This window comes from Miscanthus floridulus, chromosome 1 (genome assembly GCF_019320115.1).
Source record: "Miscanthus floridulus cultivar M001 chromosome 1, ASM1932011v1, whole genome shotgun sequence".
Classification (NCBI taxonomy): Eukaryota; Viridiplantae; Streptophyta; class Magnoliopsida; order Poales; family Poaceae; genus Miscanthus; species Miscanthus floridulus.
In genome coordinates, this window is record NC_089580.1 from 54,279,988 (window position 1) to 54,297,918 (window position 17,931).

Sequence of the window (17,931 nt, forward strand, 5' to 3'; positions counted from 1 at the left end):
TAATTCAACTCATGCTTCCTTAGTTGTCTAGATGCATATGCAACCACTCTTCCTTCTTGCATAAGCACACATCCAAGACCCAAACGGGATGCATCACAATATATAGAGAAGTTCTTGTTTAAATTGGGCAAAATTAATACTGGAGCTGTAGTCAATCTCTTCTTTAACTCTTCAAAGTTTGCCTGGCATTTATCCGACCATACATACTTAGCACTCTTTTCCAACAGAGCTGTCATGGGCTTGGCTAGCTTGGAAAAACCTTCAATGAACCTTCGGTAATAACCAGCTAATCCCAAAAAGCTACGGATCTCACTTACAGTTGTTGGTGGTTTCCAATTCAGTACATCTTGCACTTTGCCTGGATCCACTGCTATTCCACCATTGGAGACAACATGACCCAGAAAAGAGACTTCCTTTAACCAAAACTCACACTTGCTCCGCTTAGCGTACAACTTATGTTCTCTAAGCTTTTGCAAGACCATCCTTATGTGTTCCACATGTTCTTCTTTAGTCTTGGAGAATATTAGTATGTCATCTATGAATACTACCACAAATTTATCCAGAAACTCCATGAACACCTTATTCATCAGATACATGAAGTATGCAGGTGCATTGGTCAATCCAAAAGACATAATGGTGTACTCATATAATCCATACCATGTAGTGAATGCTGTCTTGGGTATATCCGAGTTCCAAATCTTAAGCTGATGATAACCAGATCGGAGATCAATCTTGGAGAACACATGAGCTCCTCACAACTGATCAAACAAATCATCAATCCTAGGCAAAGGGTATTTATTCTTGATGGTAACCTCATTAAGTGAGCGGTAATCCACACACATCCATTGACTACCATCCTTCTTATCCACAAAGATCACAGGTGCCCCCCATGGGGAAGAACTGGGGCATATGAAACCTTTTTCTTGCAACTCTTTTAGTTGTTTCTTAAGCTCTTCTAATTCATTAACTCCCATTCTATATGGACGTTTAGCTATTGGTGCAGTTCTAGGTAATAATTCAATAATGAATTCAATGTCTCGATCAGGTGGCATACCTGGCAAGTCATCGGGGAAGACATCCGGGAACTCCTCCACGACACGATCTTGTTCATTGACTTCACCATCTAGCTGATTCACTGTGGCTATAGGCTGAGCTTGCACTACTACTTCTACACAGATTCTATCCCCATTGAGTGATGTCACAACCACAGATTTCTCCTGACACTGAATCACTGCCCTGTGTTGTTTCATCCAATCCATTCCTAGGATAAGATCAATTCCCGCTGTTCTCAACACAATAGGCTTCACCTTGAAGTCTACCCCCTTAAGGAAATGCTAGTTGAGGGGCTCCAATAAGAAGCGGGCATACTACCTCCCAGGGAATTCACTAGTATAGGATTTTTCATGGCACACAAAGGTATGCTATGCATTCTAACAAAAGCTTGGGAGATAAAAGAATGCGAAGCACCAGAATCAAAAAGTACGGTAGCAGAAATAGAGTTGACACTGAACGTACCCAACATGACCTCAGGCATCTCCTGAGCTGCATCAGATGACACATAGTTCACCTTCGCTGTGAGAGGTGGTCGGGCGTTGAACTTCTGATTGTTGGTCTGGTTCTGAGGTGCTTGTTGGTTTTGCTTCTTAGGACACTGATGAGCATAGTGACCTACTTCTCCACATCGGTAACAGGCATTGGGATTGTTGGGTGCACCACTCTTCACAGGAGCATTGTTAGGCACTCCCTGGCGTGTTGCAGGATTGCTAGTCTGTTGCGGGGGACGCTGATTTCCAAACTGTTGCTGGTACTGAGGGCGTTGTTGGAACTGGTTCTGCTGGGGATACTGACCACGGTTTCCCTGGTGAGTTGGTCCTTGATTCCTCTGCTGGAAACCTTGCTGGGGATAAGCACATGGGCGAGTGTTGCTTCCAGAAGCTTGCCCTTGGAGCCTTCTCTTCTTAGCTTCCATCTCCTTACGCTTATCATCAATCACGATTGCGCGATTCACCAAAGACTGGAAATTAGGATAAGTATTAGACATCAGCTGGAGCTGCAGTCCATCATAGAGTCCCTTGAGGAAACGGCGTTGCTTATCCTTGTCATCCGCTACATCATTAGGAGCGTAGCGTGATAGTTGTGCGAACTTGTCCCGATACTCCGCCACAGTCATTGATCCTTGCTTGAGAGATCTGAATTCTTCCTGCTTCAGTTCCACTAGTCCATCAGGAATATGGTAAGATCGGAAACTGTCCTTGAATTCCTGCCAAGTGATAGCAGGGGCATTGTTGGGACGTCCAAACTGGAATGATTCCCACCAATCCTGAGCAGCTCCTTGGAGTTGCCCGGAAGCGTACAACACCTTCTCAAGGTCGTTGCATTGTGCTATGTTCAGTTGTTTCTCCACAGCACGCAACCAATCATCGGCCTCCATAGGGTCTGAGGCATGGGTGAACACTGGTGGACGACCTTTCATAAACTCTCCACGCTTATCTCTAACCTGGACAGGCGGTGGCCCTCTTGCAAGTTTATTGTCCAAGCGCTGCATCATAGCTTGCATCAGCTGCGCTTGCATTCCCAATATCTGTTCCATGGTCACAGGTGGAGGTGGTGGATTTATAAGAGCATCACGCCCACGACCATGGCCTCTGCCTCTTCCTCCTCTTGCGGCCATCTGTTTTCCAACAAATGTGCAAAATTTAGAGATTTTTCCAATTATAGAGAGCTTACAAAAGATAAGAAACAATGCTGAGAATTTTCTGGACAAGATTTAAATTCAGCAGTTCAGTAAAACTATTATAACTCGAGTTTCAGAGATCCAACAGAGGTGCACCAAGATTCGTTAGAAAGCTTAGGACATCAGCTACAACTTTCATTTAGACCACTTTTACAGATTCGAACTCACACATAGGCAAAAGTAGAGCTAAACCGAAACTGTTCTGAGTTCCAGACAGCGCAGGAACATCAACTTGTGTCAGCTAGATCTCCCAAACCTGAACAGCTATTGACGTGATTCCAAAGACACTTGAAAGATACAGGGGTCTAGTTATCTCCACAAAAATTTCAGAATTTTTATCATCCCAGATTTCGAGTTACCAGATAAAGAACACAGGCTGCTCCAGAAATCAGCACAGCAGAGATAAGATAAAACGAAACATCTGCATTAAGATTTCATTCTAAACTAAAAGTTCCAATCTAAGGAAGTTGTGGACATGTCCACAAACTCCCAGCAATCAAGCAAAATACCAAATCAACCAAGTTCACAAATCAAACATCTAATCAACCAAGTTCACAAGACCAACAAGACTAATTAAGAACTCGAATCTATCGACGTGGTAATCTAGATCAAGGCACCTAACACCTATGGAGCGGTGTCAATCATGGTGAAGGAACGGCGCTTCTTCTTGTAGATGGAAGGCTGTCCCAGTTGTGCTCGAAGTTCATCCACTTGTTTCTGAAGACGTCTCTGCGCCCTCTGAGATACATGCAGTTCTCCTTTGACTTCATCATCCACTCCCTGCATAGCGTGGACATGCTGCACCGTTGCCTCCAGAGTTGGGTCATTCTCTGGTGGAGCCAAAACCTGCCAAACACCCTCATGATCATTTCGAGGAAGGAACCTGAAGCGATCCTCCCTCATGGCCTCAAAGCGACGACCATGGTAGTGGATGTAGGCATTCTGTGCTGCATCCTCCATGCCATCCAAAGCATGGGCTCTCCTGGCAGGGGCACTGTGGACAGTCTCCACCTCATGTCCATTAATGATATCATTCCATGCGGTGACCACTAGCTCTACCTTCCAAAAGGTAGCCTCCAATGGGTGCTTGTACTCGGCGCAGTGGTAGCTGATGGAGGCGTGCAAATCGGGGAAGTAGTCGTCTAGCACGCGGGTGAGGAGAGTGTGGTAGTAGGCTGTCTCTGGAGCTGGCTTGAAGTAGTACTTGCACTTCCAGCCAACCTCCTCGTCCTCCACGGGGGCTGCTGGGGAGGGTGCAGGTGTAGGGGAAGTAGCCGTCGACTCCTCAGGTGTAGCTACCACAGGGTAGACGGGCACGGCGACTGGTGTAGGAGTAGGTGTAGGCGTCGGTGTAGCCATCTCCTCGTCGTCGGAGATGATCACAATCTCCCTCTCCGCTGGTGGGGTACGCGGGGTGAACATGGCACGATAGCCAGCGGTGCTGAGTCGAGCAGTCTTCGGATTATGAGACATCTATAGATTTAAAGTGAGATAGAATTAGAATCAACAAATTTTAAATAATAGATTAAGGTATGAAAAGCATAAATGTTTTAATAAAATAACAAGAATAAGTCAGTAAGCAAGAAACCAGAGGAGCAAAGATGCTAGAACGACTATTTTCTAACTAGGCTTGCGTCCTACAGTCAACACGGCTCTGATACCAATTTGTCACACCCAATTTTAAGGATAAAATTGAATGCACAAAACTCATGTGTGCCCAGGAATCAATCACACACACAAGCTGACAAATTACATATATTATCATCACGGTGTCTCATACATCAGAGTTATAGTAAAACTTAGTCTTATACATCACAGCAGAATAATGAAAAGATAATAAATCTCTCGTGGCCGTCATCACAGGGAAGGTCAACTGATTGACCACAAGTCTAATAATCCTCCGGGAAATCCTCATACCCGTTGTCATCTATTACCCATCCAGGATTTTTATCCAAGTAAAGAAAAATAAACAAGTGTAAGTACATTCCGTACTTAGCAAGCTAACATGGGGTTATGAAGCTCAAAAAGGATAGACTCTGGTTTACTGCAGTTAGCATTTTTAATAGGTCAAGCTTTTACTCTCAAGTATTATCAAGTTATGCTTAAGCACCCATTTAATTCCCATAAGAACAAATATCGGGGTCAGGTGTACCATATATCATCATTGAACAACTTTAAGTGATCATCAGCAATTAACCAGTTATTCTGTGAGTTTTCCGGGCCGCTCGTAACCGTGAGCACGGCTATTATAACAGTTTGTTACCCTCTGTAGAGGTGGTGCACATTCACCGCGAGTCGTGATCCCCATATGCCCGGGTTAATTACTCCCATGTCACTATCAAGGTGAGCGGGCAGGGTACACTATGAAGCCATTTCATAGGTTTCCCTAACAAGTTAGGGCCGCTAGGTTTCCTTGGCAGGCTGATGTAGGGACCCCCTTTCCTATGGCACAAATCCATCGCGGCTATACTCATAGGAACAGAGGCAGCCCTATACCCAAAGTGACAAGCCCCATTTGCGCCAAAAAGGTAACCTCTAACTAGTTAGGAAAGATCCTATTACTGAGCTAAAGTCAGAGCCATATAACTCTCCCGGTTGCACTGTCAGTCCCAGCTTTTGCTGACAGATAAGTCCTTATGGAGGGCCGGGAGCAATATGAACAAAGGTCATTTGTACTTTCGCCCTATAGAACAGTTGTTATAAATCATGTTACTCACTTTATTCCATAGTATCATTCATCAACATGTATATCAAGTTCAGTTAGAGCACTAGCAATCTACCCATATGCATTTAACCCATAGGAGACAAGGAACAGGATAACAATCACTAGGATGTCCTTACGGGTATCAAAATTAGACACATGCAAATGAGTAATTGATTAAAGTGAAATAGGATATCAAGGAAGGCCCATGTTATACTTGCCTTGGTTCACAAACTCGTGCTGGTCCTGCTGGTCATCGAAGAGTTCTTGGTCTCCAACGTTTTCCTCACCGTCTGAACGCGACCAACACGGCAACATACAACATTCCAAAAGCATTCATGCAAAGTAAACATTCCTATCATTAGAACAGTACACCAACAGTATTGAAATCAAGATAAAATGTTTGTAAAACTAATCTACGTTTCGCTACGATCACGTCAACGCGAAGTTCACGAAAAACGGAGCTAAAATGCGAAAGTTATGATTTAAACGGGTTTTCCTATAGCCATATATTTAATTAAATCTAATCATGAAATTAAAAAGTTCCAAACTTGACTAACAGTAGCTCCAACATGTAGCTTATGAAATTACGAAGCTAACGCGATTTGAATGGATTAATTCGGAGCTAAAACGACAATTTTATAAGCGAAACAGTTCAAATGGCATTTCTATAAATACTGAAAGCGTACTTTTGACTTAAGCCGTGGAGTTTACGCTTTCTAATCGAGATTGCGCATTCGGGGAAATACGTTTTGGACTGCGGGTTAGGACTTAGAAAAGTCCAGGGACTCTTTAGCAAAATTACCCGCAAAGGGGTAACTTCTAATCCTGGCCGTTGATCTCGCGATGGGCGGCGAGGATCGGCCTGGAGGGGGTCGGCCGGCCGGAACAGTAACACCGGTGGCCAGGCGCCATGGCCGGCGGTAGTGGACTCGCCGGAGCGCGCGGTTAGGGCCTACGGTTCACCAAATGGACCACCGAGGGCACCCGTGAGCTCGGGGGGAGAAGGGGGTCGCGGCCATGCCGTTTCGGCGGCCGGAAACGGGGGCTAGCGCGGTGGCCGCCATGGCCGACGACCATGGCCTGCGGAGCTTGCGGCCAAGGCTCGGGAAGCCAAGAAAAACGAGAAAAAGAGATACCGGGAGATAGAGGGGAGGACGGCGAAGCTCACCAAGGGGGAAATGGAGACGGAGGCGGCTCGGAGGAGGCTGTCCGTGCGGAGGTCCCGAGCTCGACGATGGCGGATCCCGGCGACCACGGCAGCGGCGGTTGCGGCCTTCCTCGGTGCTTGGCAAGCGCGAAAATGAGAGCGGGGGGGCAGCCGGGTGCGCGCGGAGGGGTCGGGCTGCTATTTGAAGCGGCCGAGGCGCGAGGAGGGGCGCTCCCACGACGCCGTTCGTGGGCGACGGTTGCGGCGCGGGGCGAGCGGGAGGTTGGGGGCGGCGCCGACAGGTGGGCCCGGGCGGTCAGCGGCTGGGCGCGGGCGGTTGCCTGGTGCGGGCGTAGGCACGGCTGCTGGGCTGGGCGTGGCTGCTGGGCTGGCGACATCGAGGCGCGCGGCTGGGCTGCGGTGCCGGGCTGGGCGCGGCTGCTGGGCCGAGAGCGACGGCTGGGCTGAGCGGGGAAGGGGAGAGGAGGATGAACGGGCCACGCGGGAAAAAGGCCATGTGGGCCGAAAACAAGGAAGGGGGAGATGATCATTTTCACTTTTTATTTTCCAAACAAATTTTCCCAAAAGCATTTTCAAATAATTTTTGATTTCATTTGAACTCTAATTTAAAAACAATCAGCACATGTGTAAATAGTGCAGCAGCATGTATGCATTCAAAAGTTTCAAATCTTATAATTGATTTTAATTCGCCAAAAATTATTAATTTCCTATAATTGAATGCACACTTAATAACATAATTAAATCAACTTTACTTATTTGAAAGAATGAAAAATTTTGGGTGTTACAATTCTACCCCCCTTAAGATGAATCTCGTCCTCGAGATTCGGGTGATTGCTTACTCAAACAGTTGGGGATAAGTCTTTCTCAGATCCTCTTCTCTTTCCCAAGTAGCCTCATCCTCAGTATAACGATTCCACTGCACCTTGCACATCTTTACTGTTCGGCTTCTCGTAACTCTTTCGGCAGTTTCCAAAATCTTTGTCGGATACTCTTCATAAGTAAGATCTTCCCTGACAACAAGTTCTTCCAAAGGAATTTGTTCTTCTGGTACCCTCAGACACTTTTTCAACTGGGAAACATGGAACACGTCGTGCACACCGGACAAGCTCTCAGGCAGTTCCAACTGATAAGCTACTTCTCCACGTCTCTCTAGGATCTTAAAAGGTCCTATATACCTTGGGGCTAACTTTCCCTTCATATTGAATCTTCTCACACTGCTTATTGGTGACACTTTTAGGTACACATAATCACCAATCTCGAAGGTCAGCTCTCTTCTGCGGGTATCAGCGTAACTCTTCTGTCGGGACTGAGCTACTCTCAAATTGTCTCTAATCATTCTCACTTGTTCTTCCGCGTCTCTAAGGACATCGGGACCAAACACTTGGGTTTCTCCAGTCTGATTCCAGAACAAAGGCGTTCTACACTTACGTCCATACAACGCCTCGAAAGGTGCCATCTTGAGACTCTTTTGATAACTGTTGTTGTATGAGAACTCTGCGTAAGGCAGACTCTTATCCCAACTATCACCATACTGAAGTGCACAAGCTCTCAACATATCTTTCAAAATCTGGTTGATCCTTTCAGTCTGTCCATCGGTTTGCGGGTGGTACGCAGAACTGAAATTCAACTTTGTCCCCAAGGATCTATGCACTTTATGCCAGAATTGCGATGTAAATTGGGTGCCTCTCCATTTCAGCAAGATAGGAGCATAAAGTACATTTTAACAAAAAAAATTAATTGAAAATAGTGCAAATCCCTAATTGTGGAAAAAGATTTGCCTAATGGTATGGAAAACACATATATTGTTCTACCGGATCAAGTGTTGGGTTGTCATCTTGCATCTTGCATTGCTCAACTTGAAAGGCAGTACCGCTTGCTGATTATAGTCACATTTGTCGGGGGGCCTCTCAGTACAGCATGCAACTTGGTGAACGACAGATGGAATCAAGTTCCTTAGTTAAATAGGAAAACACCTCTAAATTAAACATGAGCAACTGGCTTCTAGATTTTTGAAGTTGACTATCCAGATATAAAAAAGTGAAGGTAAAGAGAAGTGATAGTTGAAACATGACTATCCATCGTTGAGTGATGATCAGTGTGGGGGTGTTCGGCTGGTATAGTTGTGAAGGAATTTGGATGGTTGGGAGGAATTCTGAAGGAATTTGTGAGAGGAAAATATTATTCCGGATGAAAAAAGAAGCGGATCAAGCCGGGTTTAAAGGCACGCGAACGGGGCCTGTATTTGTTTGGCAGTGAAATTGAGGAACTACAAATAGAGACAGATCAACTAAAAGATGAATATGGCAACCATCACCATCCTTAAAACATGTCAAGCCATGTTGGTAGAGCAAGCTTTATTAATTTAGTTTCTTTGTTAAATAGAGTCCAAGGCTTCAAATTCATAAATTCCATCAAGGCATTTTCTCAAGCAATTGGTATGCAGGCAACATTTGCAGAAAGTAATCATGTGATAGCATTTATGTATATCTTAAGGATACCAGTTGTAGCAAGCTAGTAATTTCTATTGTACCAGCAGGAAGTTAACTACAAACAAATGACAGGAGAGAAGGGGGTATGAGAGTATTGTTCTCCCAGTGTACCTTATCCAGTTATCCTGCTCCATTATGATCTACGAACTTTGGCCCGTGGTCACCGGCAGCAACGGCGCATCCTGGTCTACGCCACCCTCTTCTTTCCCGTAGATTTTGCAGTAGCAGTTGCCCAGCTCTGTGGCAGATGGCACGCACGACATCCTCCAGAGCTCCTTCTTGTTCGTCTCTCCCTTCTTCCTCCCCACCACCGCGTGCGTAGCAGATGCTCATCACTATGGGGGCTGCACTCGCCTTGGCGGCTGCGGCTGCGGAAGCAAGGAGAGGCAGCGAGCTGACATGCGTCGTAGACGGTGCGTCGCGGGGTCCATTCACGCGAGCTAGTCCTTCACCTCGCAGCTCTCCCGGCAGTTGTGCGCCCCGCCTGTCCGTAGGGCCCGTGCGTCGTTGCCCGTCCGCTGCACCGTGTGCTGTCGCGCGTCCCCCGTGTAGCCGTATCGCAGCCCGCACGCCGCCGCGCCGCAGCTTGTCCGCCGCCTCGTGCCCCCGTGGGCAGTACGCTTCTCGAAGTGGCGCAATGGGGTTCGTGACCGTGGCGGCGAGCAGAGCCCAGAGGGTCGTGGCGCTGCAGGGGAGGAGGGGTGTCGTGAGGAGAACGGGACGAGCCGTCGGACGAGTGGGTTGGATGGTGGCAGCGTGGTGCCGGAGAGGGTGCAGAAGGCAAGGTCGAGGAGGGCGGCGCCGTGAGCTGCCGCTCGACCGTGGCCCCATGGAGCAACCCCGTGCGCCGCCACACAGCAGCCCATTCGCGGCCTTGCGACCTAGCGCCGCCGCCAGGCGCGCCGCGGAGTAGCTCGTCCGCGACCCCGTGCGCCGCTCAGGCGCAGCAGCCCTGTCCCGTGGCCCATCCAGATGGCCTCGCCTGGTCCGGGCCCCGAGCGGGTAGCAACGATTTACGAATGCTCGGGTTTTCAGCTTAGCGGTCGACGGACCCGTGATATCTCCGATCGAACGGTGGATATAGCGTGATCCTCGGATCCTACGGTTCGCGGGTTAACGGGCGACGTGGCCCGATCCGCTGCCCGTCGTTTGGGTGCAGAATTCCTATAAGAAGATTATCAGGACACAGGTAATTTGATCTAGGTGTGACTGAGGCACATTCAAATCTGCATTTAACTATTAATATTCGGATAATGGGGCAGTAAAAATATATGGTAGTTTCGAACCGAGCAGTGGTACTGTACTCTGTAGAAACGGTTCAGCGAAGTCAGTAGTAATATTGCGGTTGTGGCAAGGGAAAAAAAAAAAGAAGAAACCGTGTGGAGAAAGAAGAGATACAAAAACTAATAGTAGCAGTTGGATAGTAGTGGTTTTATCAAAAAGAAAAAGTTGCTAGCGGTGTGGCGGTTAAGATCTTTTTCTTTCTGTTTCTGGTGATCAACATATACTGTGAAGATCCCTTTTTCTATCTTAATAATTATTATAAATTTATAATAGATCCTACGACAGCACTCGTTTTATAGGCCCCGTTCGCTGGTCTGAAACTTGGATAAAAAACACTGTTCTGGCTGAATTATTGTGAGAGAAAAATATTGTTCCGGCTAAAAAAACAAGCCGAACAAGCTGAATGCGGGGTAAGCCGAACAGGGCCATAGTCCACTATAAGTTAGTCTGATGATTGATGCCTGAATTAACTTGTATTTAGGTATATGCCGTGCAGTTTGTTTATGTTTAGTTATTTTATAGACTCTTATATACATGCTTGTACAGTGTTATAGTATAGGTTTACATACTCGATACACACATAATAACAATAAAATATTTTCAACTTTATACTTCTACGAGACATATAAGGTCACATGTAATAAAACATAAAAATAACTACATGCAACAAATTATAAAAAAACCAAATAGGAGTATTTACTTTGGATTTGGTCAATACAAAACTTTAATGCAGGCATTTTTTTTTCTATCATCACGCCTCCGCTCTGGCCGCCTCCTGCATTACTCCACCTCTTTTCCTCTCCTTTTCCTCCTCTCGTTTCTCAGTGCGCCGCCCCCACCCTTCCGCCGCTCTCGCGTCGCGGGACTCGGACTCCTCGTACTCATTGGAGGCCGTCGGGACTCGGGACTCCGGCATTGACGTCGGTAAACTCCTCGCCCTCCCTCGCGATCGTCCTGTCCGTTCGTCTTGCAACGGTCGCCTTCTCCTCTCTTATCTCGCCGGTGCAATCGCTGGCGGTTACGGGGCGAGTGTTTAGGGTTTAAAAGTAACCACCCCGGTGCGGATTGCCTCCAAGGTGAGATCTTGGCTTTTCATCCTGTTCGCTCCAGTTCTTTGCACTTTTTTTTTTTTTGCATCTTCTTTTAAAGATTTTGCGAGGAGACGCTAGTACTTTATACTTAATGAAGATTCGAATCCTTTGCATCATTTCTACCTTTTATTTATTGCGCTTTTAAATTGAGTTTTTTTTTCGCTTCCCTTTTTATTCCCCGTAAAATCGCCGCTACTACTCCTCCTACTTGATTTCTCTCTATTAATGTGCATTTATTTGCACCATCGATTACTACTTTGGGGTTTTGGTCCTCATGTTTGGCACTCTGAGTTCTTTGGCTGGACGTTGATTGGTGTCACGTGAACAGCATCGCCTATCTGATCATCGTCTGATGTTTTATGGATCTCAGATTAATCTGTGACGCCGACGACCTGAGGTCAGGGCGAACTCCACACATCCACACCGGCTGCGGGGACGACAAGGCGACAAGGTATTGCTCTTCTCTCCATTGTTCCATGCATGGACTGCTCCTAGTTCTGCTACATACTAGCATTACTTCAGTCTATTCGCATCTATGGCCCTCTCCACCTGCCGGTCTCAGTGCCTTCACTCCTAAATTGGGCATTTTCTGTCTGGGATCAATTGCGAAGTTCATGTTTGTTTTATCAAGATTGAAAGGTTGGGCGGGATGCAGTGCTTGTTTGGTCGGTGGTCGCCAAGCGTGTCCTTTTTGTTGCTCAACTAACCATTTTGATTTTGGGGCCCCTCTTGTCTCTACCTGGGGAGACCAAATGCATGGGCTGGGGTGCTGGGCACTACTGATGCTTGCTTTCTTTCGTTGTCAAATGTAGTACAAGGAAACTAGGAAAGTTTAGAGACTCAATTTGGCAGTGTCACATTTTTCTACAGTTCTATATCTGGATGGAGGTGCTTTTGGCTTGTTTGCGGTATTATTGTGCGCATATTTGTGGATACCATTTCTTCTTAGATGTGAAAGTAGTACTCCATATGCTTTTTTTAACACAAGGTCCACATGTATCAAATATTTACCAAGTGGAACACATGACATTAATAGAATTCTAACTTCAAATTCAAGAATTTTAACTCTAAAATCATGCTGTCTCGCTTATTTATTTATCACAAAAATGATGGTAGTATTCAATTCAAGTCTTTTACAGATATATATTACTTTGCACATACACAATATATATTGGGGTATCTCTCACAAATTATTCCTGGGTCCTATTGTATATCTCTTTAGTTAATGTAACAAATTCGCACAAAAAATGATCTCTAAGCAATGTGAGGAGTGCTATAAATTATATGCTACCAAATAAATTTTCACATCGAAACTCATCAGTCACCATACGCTAAGAAACAACTATATATTACATGTGGGGCTACCAGAGTTTTTCTTGTAAGAAAAAAAATCTTTCAATAAGGTTTATTTGTGATTTATCTCGTTACTACATATAACAAAGTTTGAGTATTGACCTAAAATTTTAGCATACGTTGATGATGACTTTGATGGCACTGCTTACAGTTTTAAAATCTTTTCTTGTTGATTTGAAGTCATACCGAAAGGGCGAAAGGGTAAGCATGGTAGTTGGCGCAGGCTTGGAGTAGATATGGACTTTGTATCTACCATCGTATAAGCCTTTTAATTACTAAGTAGTACGCATGATTGCAGGACTTATGCATATATTATTATTGTCAATGCATATAGGCAACCGGAAACAAAATTTACATATGCGTACATGTCAACTTTTGCATTTATTTGTTTTCTTACATCAAACTCCAGCTGTTCTAAAATTTAAGGTATAGTTTTGTTTTTGCCATTTTGCTTTTCCTTCAAAATATAAGGTTTCCATGCTGTTTGGACTGTCCACTCATTTGCCATCACCAATCTATCTCTTCTGTTTCGACATTTGAGTAAATACAAAACAACTATTCTCTCCCTTCTTGCCAAGACATTATTAATCACATATACTATCTATTCCTCTACCATTTTCTTGTCTCCATAAGCTCCTTATCCTTTGTGGCCAGTGATAGTATGCCCTATAAAGGAAATGCGGGGACTCTCTTTCAGCTAGATGCCAGATTTTACAGTTCAGTTTTTATTGTAGACTCTACCATTTTTTTTCGAGAACACGACTTCACGTGTACTGCAGGACTCTACCATTCAATTCTACTTATTACTATTTTCCTATGCCATAATTATAGGGCCGGATGCTACCATTGACTGATATTTGAAGGATGATTTAGGGAGTATGAACTAAAGTGATCCTTGGTAGAAACTGGTAATTCATCTGCTAAATTGCTTATCAAGGGCCATGTTGCAAGATTTATCCAATGATTATCTATGGGTATTGTTGCTAGGAAGCAAGTGAGAAGAATAAGGATTCAAACCAGCTTCCCATCTGTGATATTTGAGCTTTCATGTCAGTGTCCTCTTCATTCAAGTGCAGCTGGATAACAAATGGGTTCAAAAAGGATATTGTTGTCATCAGTACATGGAGAAATTTTTGGACAAGCATCACAAAGTTATTCGCGCTCCGAGAAGTATGAGTGGGAAAACTTAATCCTTCGTCAAAGTGATCAAGCAACAAGGGAGCAACCTGATCATGTTGCAACCCTGCACTTGCCTCTGGATATGCCTGACAGGTTGTTCTCTTCATCAACACATCAACACATGAATTAAATTTCAGATTCCATGCTATGCTGATATTGCTGTTAGTTTTATAGATTCAAATTTATCTCCTATTGTTGGATTTATGTGATATTGTGATGTGAAAACAGGGTAGAAGATTCTAGGACTGAACCTAGAGGTGGTTATGATTTGCACAGAACTGGAGAAGTTGTGAGCAATAGACATTGTAACTTTTCTACGTATGGTGTAAAGAGGTATGCTGTGTGCACCTATTTCCAAGCTTGGATGCTCATTATTATTTATTACTTATACCAAACATTTCAGTTTTGTGGAACTTTGATGCTTTGGCATGCAGGTCGGGGCCATCACATGGTCATCGGCATTCTTCTGCGATTTATGGCTTTGGAGATGGAGTAGGTGGATGCCATCTATGTTGCTGTTCTTATGGTGGACGCTGCGGTCAATATCATGCTTGCCACAACCATTCATCGGAATGTACCAGGCACAGCATTTCACCTGAACCTGGTCCCATCAGATCTTACCGGTAATCTCTTGTTCTGAACTTAAATATTTGTCGTTACGCATTTCCAACAACTTCTCATGCTATTTAGTCCTGGCCATTTAAATAGTTTGTTTCTTAATCCAGGAGAAAGAAATGCCCTTCCTTCGATCATGTTCCTCATTGTGCAAAAGGACATGACGGACAGATACATCCAGCAGGAGGTTGTAGGAAGAATTATTCTGCTAACCAGGGGAGTGGCAGTCAGAACAGACAGTATCATGATGATAGATATCCACCAACTAAATTCCTGGATGACCATTTTTCTTTGATAGATGCAGCAAGACATCGGTCTTACTTGTCCAATTTTCAATCTTCAAGTAAGCATATTCCTGTTCACCCCTCACATGGTGAATCGTGTCAAAGGGATGAAGTAGCAAAAGCTCACCCCAAGAGACCAATTAATGGATTTCGTCCCATCCACCATGAGCAACCTGAGCTTTCTCCCAATGAAGATTTTCGTGAATGCTCTGATAACAGTCGAAATTTCAGAAATGCTTATAATGGCAAGGTAGTAAAAAGGAAATTTATAAAACAAGATTTCCTTGGAAACACTACAATGGTGCTTGTGCTGGTAAATATGATAGAAACAATAGCAGGAAAAGGAATGCAGATCATTTGGGTGGAAAGAAAGCTAGGAAGAATCACGCTAATAAGGACAAATCTAAAAGGCTCCGCTGCTCCATTGAGCAGGACCAACAACAACAAGTTGAGTCTGACAAGATGAGAAATGATAGTCGGGAGGGAAATGTTGAAATAACCAAGTTAGTGTGTCAAGATGGAGCAAAAGGGAACTTCAACCCAAAGAAGAATGCTAAAGCTCCCGCTTCTAGCGGCCCAATAAAGTGTGATGGGAAAAACATGTTAAGTCCCAAGTGCAGCAAAACTATTGCTTCATCACACGCACCAAATTTGAGCGAAGGAAGTAAAGACATGGATCTAGAATCCGACAACGATGTTGATGGTTGCACTGAAAGAGGTATACTGCAGCATATTCCAGTCACCCATACAGAGAGGAATATACAACTGAAAATATCAGATAATGTTTCTCAGTCTGAGGCACTTCGCCGAGATTGTTTAATCCTGTGGAGAGAGAGACAATTAAGAAAGAATAGTGCTGCCAAGGCTGATAACATCGTGAAAGCTGACCAACAACAGACTGCACAAAGAAGCAAGATGTCAACTGGAAGAAGAGTGAGGAGTGGAGGACCATGCTGCGTCGTCTAGCTCAGAAAGTGATAATAAAGATGACACTGCTTCAGAGTGTTCTGACCAATTTAGTAGCGCAACATCATCTGATATACAAAAGTGTGGTGAAGGAAGAGCTAACAAAAAGTTAGAGCAGACCATCAAATTCCCTAGTAACAGTAAATGCAACAAAAGGCCTCAAAACGCAACAGCTGAGAAAGGACTGAAGTGTAGTCTCAAGCTTCTGCCAGAAGCAAATCCTCTTGAAATTGCACAACCTAAAGAAAAGGAAAAACTTGTTGACAGGAGGCAGGTATCAACTGATCATCCCAAGGTGCATAGTAGTTTGAATGGTTGTTCTGACACTTGTAAGGTGGATCAAGCAGCTGTTTCACACTGTGATAATAGTGCACATCAGAATATTTCTCAACAGGAGACAAATAATGCTGATTCGGATGCAGGAAGGAAAGAGAAACCAGGTGTAAAATGTGAAAAGAAAGCAGGAGGCCATGGTGCCAAATTGGCTGAACAATCTACTGGTATGTATACTGACCCAATATTGCTTGACAAAGAGACTGTTGCTAGTTGCTCAAGGCATGGCACTTCGAAGGTAAATGCACTAAGGGTTCCAGATCATGAGATTGTAAGTACTTCATGCGATGGGTCAATGCTGCCTAGAGGAACTGCAAACATGTCCCAAAAGAAGTCCATCAATCGGTCTAGTGAAAGTTACTACATAGATTTCGAAAATTGTTTAGATGGAAATGATTGTAGAGACAACCAACAGGAAACCACGTATGATAATGTTTTAAGGAAGAAGCAAGAATGTTCCCTGCTGGCAGAGACTGAAGATGAGCTGAACGCGAAAGCTAGAAAGGAGGATTGTCAGCCTCAAGCCCGTAGGGTTGAGATCGCATCAAATCAACGGATAACAACAGAGGATTGTGCTTCTGATACAATTCATTTTGGCGCTGCTAAACAAGATGACCGGATCCTACGTCCTTCAATACCAGACTTAAATTGCTCGCCTAGTATGATCAGTGATGAAGATTTTACGGCACCACCTGAGGAACCGGTTTGCCAGGTAACTGCAGACAGTCTCAAACCCCAGAGCATTTCTACGAGTCTTTCAGCTTCATTAACTGGACCCACTTCGAAGGGAGAACAGTTTAAGCAGGTAGAGGAAAAACAGTGTAATCAAGCTGATGCAACAAACCAAATCACCAGAGAAGTTTGCAAAGACGGTACCCCTGAAGCAGCAACTCAGTTGCAGATCTCCGAGTCAAATACTGGGCCTCCGCAGCTAAGCGCAGTCGAAGAAAGTAGCACCTCAATGAATGCGCTCAAGTGCGCCTTGTGCGAATTTGTCAAAGGCTTTGTAAAACCTCTGTGGGAAAACGGTCTGCTGTCACGGGAAGTCCACAAGATTGTAGTGAAGAAGGCTGTGGATAAAGTGGCAGCCGTCTGGGCTCACTCGGCAGAAATAGACATCCCAAGAATTTTGTCCGATGAAGCTGAAAATATAAGGACCCTTGTTAAGGTAGATTACCAATCCTCGTTACGGTATATTCTATGCTGCAATGATGTGTAATACCACGATTAATTGGCTAATGTAACATTCACTGTCTTGCAGGGCTACCTACAGATGTATGTGGGAAGGGAAGGTCCTCAAGAAAAGTATCCCCAGAAGTTCTCGAGCAAAGTGAAACACGATGTAGGTGCCTTTGGTTCCCAGTTTCTGTATTTTCGTAGTTTTTCTCCATAGTTTCTGCAGGTAGCTCTGCACAGGTAAGACGTGAAGTTTTACAAGGCGATGGATATTGACAGATTGAACGCTGACAAAGTTTGACCATCTTGGAACCCTGTCTAGTTGGTCGTGATGTGCGCCTGTTTAATTTAAGCTCATCATCATCGAGTGCTGTAACCTTTACCTATGTAACTTTGTGTGTGTGTGTTCTGTTTACTCGGCTTTCGGCCGGTGATTGCGTCACTTTTCCTCTGCAATCATGAAAGTGTCACTCTGGTTGTGAAATGGTGCGAAGGGCGCAGCCGAAAAGGCAAAGTGGGGTGTGGTTCTGAAATGGTGCGCGTCTTGATTTGATT

At 44.7% G+C, this 17,931-nt stretch overlaps 1 pseudogene; it reads left to right on the forward strand.

Annotated features, from left to right (window-relative positions):
* Positions 1 to 11,486: 11,486 nt before the first annotated feature.
* Positions 11,487 to 17,812, forward strand: LOC136484025 (uncharacterized; annotated as a pseudogene).
* The last annotated feature ends 119 nt before the right edge of the window (positions 17,813 to 17,931 follow it).